The sequence below is a fragment of the Belonocnema kinseyi genome, chromosome 2 (genome assembly GCF_010883055.1).
Source record: "Belonocnema kinseyi isolate 2016_QV_RU_SX_M_011 chromosome 2, B_treatae_v1, whole genome shotgun sequence".
Classification (NCBI taxonomy): domain Eukaryota; kingdom Metazoa; phylum Arthropoda; class Insecta; order Hymenoptera; family Cynipidae; genus Belonocnema; species Belonocnema kinseyi.
Window position 1 is genome coordinate 169,209,162 of NC_046658.1, and position 7,324 is coordinate 169,216,485.

The following is a 7,324-nucleotide window of genomic DNA, read 5'->3' on the forward strand; positions in this document are numbered from 1 at the left end:
ATATATCTAGTCGGGAGTGGTGCTGACTGAAAACAGATGATTTGGAGCGATTCGCGCGTCATCTGTTGGTCATTCTAAGGACTTATTGAACTACCCTCGTATACAGACAAATCTCAATAATATACTTGCAGTTTTCCATATCATTCGGATTAATCAGCTTGTAGAACGATGCAATCTAGAGTAATAAACTTGTAATATAGACACACCGTATTAACCCTCTAGTTTTCGCTATAATTAAGAGTAATCTGTTTGTAATTCAGTGTATTTCAAAGAAAATGCACTTATACTACAGACAACTCCGAGTAATCCTCTTGTAATCTATGTACTGTCGCATTAGTCCACTTTAAAGACGCCGTAATCTCTGTTGAAATACATACAATACGGTGTAATCCAATTGTAATCCATGTTATTCATAGTAATTCACTTGTTAAACACCTTGATACAGAAAAATAAATTTGTAATACAGACACACCGCCTTTATCTACTATAGGTTTTCATATAATCCTGAGTAAACCTCTTGTAATACAGAGTATTATTGAGTTATCCACTTTTAATACAGACAATCCACCTTAAATCATTTATAATCCATATAATTCGGAATAATCTACTTGTAATACGCCGTAATCCAGCGTGTTTAACTTTGATAGACACTCCGCCTTAATTCACTTGTAATCTATACTTGACGCAGTAATTCAGTTTTAATACAGGATAATCCACCTATAATCGAGAGTATTCCACTTCTAATCCAGGTAATTCGAAGTAATTTATGTAATCCAGATCACTGACTTATAATACTGAGTAATCAATGTAATTCGAAGTAATTCATGTAGCTAATCCATATAATTAAAAACTATCTTGTTAAAATTTTTTTATAAGAGGTAATTAATTTTTTTAACTGTAAATGAAACTACTGAATTGTTTTTATATTGATCTCATTTTAGTTAAAAATTCATACATTTAGTTCAAAAATTAATCTCTTTAGGTCGTTTGGAAAGTTACGGGTGCGTTTAAAATTAGCCTTTTTGGATTGACAATTCAACTATTTTTGCAGAAAATTAATTTCATTAGTCGAAAATTGAACTTTTTCATTTTTTCATTTAAAAATTCATGTATATTATTGAAATTTCCTCTACTTTTTTAAAAATGCATTTGTTTATTTGGAGATTCTTGATTTTAGTTTTAAAAAATAAAGTGGTTTGTTTGAAAATTGAACTTTATTTTTGAAGATGAAACACTCACGTATTTGTTTAAAAAATGTCTTTTTTTATGGAAGATTCTGGCTTAAAAATTAATCTTTTTGGTTGAAGACTGAATTATTTTGTTTAAATTTAGTTTTTGTTTTTCGGAGAAAATTAATTTCTTTAAGGAGAATTTAAATATTTTTTCTTTTAAGGAAAATTTATCTTTTTTATTCAGAAATTTAACTATTTGGTTGAAAATTTATCTTCTTTCGTTGAAAGTTCATGTATTTTCTGAAAACATAATCTTTTTCGGTAGAAAATTAATTTTCTGGCTTAAAAATTCCTATTTTTGATCAAAAATTTAACTATCTAATCAGAAACTAATCTGCTTTATTTACTTATTAAACGATTTTGTTATAAAGTATTCTTTTTTATTTAAAAGTCAACTGTTTTGTTGAAATATCATCTTTTTGGTTGAGGATTCAATCTTTTTTTTTTTTAAATTTTTTGTTGTTGTTGAATTTAAATGATTTTGTTTTAAGATTAAAATCTTTAGTTGCACTCATCAACTATCACATTGTTGAGTCAGAATTTATATCTATTAGTTTAAAATTGATTTCTTAGCAAAAAAATTCAATCATTTTTTTGAAAAGTTGTTTTTTCGTTCAGGAGTCATCATTTTAGTTTGAAAATACATCTCTTTGGCTAAGAATTTAACTATTTTAGTTAAATTCATTTTTTTTAAATTCATTTTCAAACTAAAATTTTAACTGTTTAATTTTTGGCGGAAAATTGATATTTTTTATACCTAATTTGCACTACAAAACTCAAAAAGGAATGCTTTTAATTATTGTAACTTTTTTATAATTTTAATTTGACAAAAATACTCGAAATTGTTCTATTTTAAATTCACTTGCTTTGGACAGTTCAAGTTTTAAATTATTTAACTGTTAAAGTTTTTAAAAATAATTATTATACTTAAAGCACTTTGAATTTCAGGGAGTTAAAATTACAATGATTTTTTTTGTAGAATTACCTAAAAATTATTTATTTTAATGCTTAAAATTTGAAATGATAACAAATGGAATTAATTGAAAAGGCTAGAAATGTGGAGAACGAAAAAGAAAGAAGGTAGAAACAAAAATACCGAATGTTGGAAGAAATATTTTTTTTTAAAGAGAGTAACTAAAACTGATTAGAACATATGAATTTTATCTAAAAAAAATAGGATATAAAATGAGCAAATGTCTTTTCTCCAAGTTTACACAACAGAAGCTCTGTTTACCATACAGATAAGAATTTTAAAAGGTAAATATGTTTAATTTTGTTATCAATGAATACGAAATAATACATTTTTGAAATTATTTATGATAACATTCTTATTACTGCATTATATTGAAATAAGAAACTATCAGGATAATTAATTTACAAATTTATAAGACTTTTAAGGAAAGTAAACTCTTATCAATCAGAAACGCGATTACAAACTCGCATAGTAGAGAAGGTTAAAACTTGAATAATTATTCTGAACATACAGGAAAAAGAATTCATTTCCTTTATTAAAGAAATTAAAAATCTGAACCTAAAATCGCGTTTCCTGAATCATATTTTCCGTATAGTTTTTCCTGCAATAAACCTATAAAAATTGTGATAAAATAATTAAGAAAAAATTATTCGAGAGAAAATTGTTTTTCAAAGAGCTTTATAGGCTTTAATAAAAACAACTAAATTTGTGGCTGTAAAAATGCCGATCGCCAAATTTTGAAAAAAAAATTCGAACAATTTTGTTTTCGTACGATAACGTTACAGGCTTCAGTATAAACAACTAAATTTGTAACTGTACAAATTTCGATACCTGGATTTCATCGAACAGTATGCCACTGATATACGACACATATCTGGGAGCAACGACATCGTCGTAGACGCTCTTTCCAGAATCGAAGAACTTTCAACTGAAATCGACTTCAAGGCTCTTGCAAAATCTCAAAATCAGGACACAGAGATTAAAACTTACCTTCAGCCGGAATCGACGTTGCAGCTAGAAAAAGTCTAACTGCCAGGTACCGAATTAGCCATCTACTGTGACGTTTCAAACTGCACAGATAGACCTTTTCTGTCAAAGACTTTTCATCGGGTGGCGTTTCATTCTTTACATCAATTATCGCACCCTGGAATCAAAGACACAGTGAGGCTGATAACAGAATGCTATGTGTGGCCGTCAATCAAGGTTGACTTCCGAAAATGGGCTCGCGCATGCATCCAGTGCCAAAAAGCTAAAGTGTCTCGACATGTTTCATCACCGGTGGGTTCGTTTGCCTCTCCTTCCAAAAGGTTTGAATATATACACGTCAATCTCGTAGGGTCTTTACCTTCTTGAAGAGGATATTAGTACTGCCTCACCTGCATCGATCGTTTATCACGGTGGCCCGAAGCGTTTCATTTCCAGTGGATGACATCCAAGCACTCACCATCGCACGGACCCTTAGGTCTGGTTGGATCGCAAGGTTTGGCAGCCCCCTCCGAATTACGACAGATCAAGGGAAGCAGTTCGAATCTCAATTGTTCAATGAACTCAATCACTTGCTTGGGACTCGACATCTTCGCACAACTACTTATCATCCAGATTCCAATGGATTGGTCGAACCTTTACATCGACCTTTAAAAGCAGCAATTCGCTGTCACGAGACTGCAGACTGGGTTGACACGCTACCAGTAATACTTTTAGGTTTCCGAGCAGCCTGACGTGAAGATTTGAAAGCCACAACTGCCGAACTTCTGTATGGTGTATCACTCCGCCTACATGGTGAATTTCTGATTCCGCGTTCAGCAAATCACTCAGGACCCACACTATCGATTTACGCTAAAGAATTCCAGAGTTATTTTCAACAACTAAGATCTGTTAGCGGAACTCGACAGGGACGAAAAGCAGTTTTCCTTTACCAGGACTTGGCCACGCGTACTCACGTTCTACGGCGCGTCGACACAACTTTCGAAAAGTCTCTTGAAGATTCTTATGAAGGTCCCTATCCTGTCGTCGGCCGAACAGAAAAAACATCTGTCATCACAGCCGATGGAATAAATATCAGAGTTAGTGACTCGGAGGAACAACCACATACTGCACGAGATATTCCAGCTTCGGATAAAACTGGAAGTAGAAGAGGTTCCAGCTCCAACACCACCTCCAAGCAAAACGAAGTCGGAGAGGCAAGTCAGATTCCCGGATTTTCTTATACTCTATGCCGGTCTGTTTATGTCACATATTTCGTTCAATGTTTTTCGTTGATAGTATCAGCAAATGATAAAGGCTCTAAGATCTGCGAGTCGGAACGCATACGTGACCTGTTGCCATGCCAGGCCCAGGACTGCGATGAATTCGTCATCGAAACCTCCGTTTGTTTTCGTCTCTCAAACTATGTGAAGCTCGCTCTGCTTATTCTTTATTAAAAGTGTTTTTTAGTTATTTACATTACTGAGTTTTATTATTTATGTGCCTTATTCCGCCTCAGTAAACTTCAGAAAAAAATATTTCAGGTTAAAATTGTTTATTTAAGAGTAGTTATTTAAAGGTTTAATTTTTCCTTTCTCTTCAGGGAGTAGTTACAATTTTTACTTAATGCTAATGATCAAGGTCTCATTTTATTCTTGGAAGGTTTCTCTAAATTTCTATTTAGGTTGATTTTATGAAAAAAAGTTAATTGAGAAATCATAACGATATTATTGTTATAAACAATTATAGTTTAAAGTTTACTTAACACCACCGAAATATAATTGTAGAGAATCATTCAAAGAATAAAATGAGGCCTTGACCATTAGGATTAAATAAAAATGGTAACGTTTCCCTAAAGAGAAAGGAAAAGCTGAGCCTTTAAATAACTACTGTTAAATAAACAATTTTAACCTGAATAATTTTTTTCTAAAGTGTGCTTAGAAGCCTTCATCAAGATTTACAGAAGTTAATAATAGATCCTTTTTTGTCGATTTTATAAATCTTTTTAAAGATAGGCAACTTTTGAGAATGGTTGTACGTAGTAAACATCCCTGAGGCTATATGAGCGTAAAATTATTTTTTCTCACATTTTTAAAAATAATTATGAAAAAAGCAACAACAAAAATGTGAAACCATTTTTTTATAACAATGTATGCTTCTTATGTAATTTTCTAAAAAATTTAACTTGATATCGCGTTTGAAGTTACGCCCAGATTGCCTCAACACGTGTTTTTATTTTGGTCCAGTGATATTGAATGCGTAAAGTTAAAGTAATTTGATTATTCAAAGTTACTAACCTATCCTTAAAATATTTATTCACATTATTTATTATTCTTCAATCATTATAATCATTTTACACAAACACAAATTCATTTCCAATTAAAACAAAATTATGTGAAATATCAAATAAATTACCAAATATGAAATATAATTAATATAGTATCGAAAAATCTTCCTGACTTTTCGTCAACCGGTAACGGTTCCTACGAGGAAAATTTTAAATAGAAAACTTTGAAAAATTAAGAAATAAAAAAAGGGAAAAAATGGAAGAAAAATTGAAAGTACAAAAATAATTACCTAATTTTGGGCCATATGATTTGGATGCCAATCCAAATCATAAACAGTTTATTTTCTACTCACACGGAACGAGAACTTTGATTAATATATACACAGCCCACTTTATCTTGAAGCGATTGACACATTTTATATTTTGTTATAAATAAAAAAAATTCTCATGAATGCAAAAGACTTTTAACAACATTTTGGTATAAAATTCTTTTTCAAACTCTATAAATAATCAAATAAAGTACACCATTCACGCCAAAACCGACAGTTAGCTCCTGAATGCTTCTGACCTGTGATGAAAATATACTCACTATAGTTGCTTAGCTTCCACGCTAGCAGTATCTTTTTCCCTCCCACTTTTTCCGTCCTTTATAAGCAGGGACGTCTTAACTAAAACTAAAACCCCCTCTTTTATAATAAAAAAAATTTCTCATTCAGGGTGGCTGAAAAATTTCATTTTCAAAATTCCCTGACTTTTGTCTAATTTCTCGCTGGCCAATATTTCATTTTCTTTTATATTTGAGTCAAATAGAAGCATTTGTCTTAAATTTTTAGGATGGACATTCTTTTTAAGCCCTGAAAAATTTGAGGCTGATTTCTTAATCAGTTGTTTATTATTGAAAAAAAAACGTGAAATAGCAAACATTTTCTCAACAAGTTTACTTAAATTGCTACTTTTAATCAAGAGATAAGTGAAACGTGTGTCACACTGTATTTTAGAGCATAACATTAGCTTTAAAAAGAGCCATTAGCGAATATCATACGAAAAATAGTTTAAGCAATACTAATTTGTTAATTAACATTGTGACTTTTTCAAAACAGACAAAGCGACGATGAATTTTCATAGTTGCAAAAAAATAGCGATTAGGTTTTTGCTATTAGATTCTCAAATTTGATAGTTCAAAGTATTAAAAAAACATTTTTTTAAATTTGAGAGTCCAAAAATGACAAAGGAGTGGGGGAGCACTTTTTTCAAACTTCATATTTTGTAAAAGAAAAAACCTGTCAAATTCATTATAACAAAATTTGTTTTTATCTTTAACATACATTTCCCTGATTAATGACCTGCTAGATATTTCACATCAATGTTTAAATAAATTGCTCCCCATTCAGTCAGTTTTGGATTTTGAAATTTAGGAAAATGTTTTTTAATACTTCGAATTATTTAATTTGAGAATCCCATAGCAAAACCCCAATTGAATTTTTGTTTTGCAACAATGAAAATTCATCAACGGGTTAAAAAAAAACGCACAATGTTAATTAAGAAATTCATATTTTTAAACTAATAGCAGTCAGATATTCGCAAAGGGCACATTTGAAAGTTTTTTTATACTCTAAAAACAAAGTCCTATACACTTTTTGCCTATCCCTTAATAAAAAGTAACAATTCAGTAAATTTTAGTTTTACTGTACTATGACCATTAAAATCAAAAAACAATAAAATTTTAATCTTGTAACATTTTTAATATAGAATCAGAAATTTAATATAGAATAATATATAGTAAAATTAACGCAATTGAACATGAGATTCAAGCGCATAATATGCGGGTAAAATCTGATGGATAAAGTAAGTAACGATATAATTCTAAAA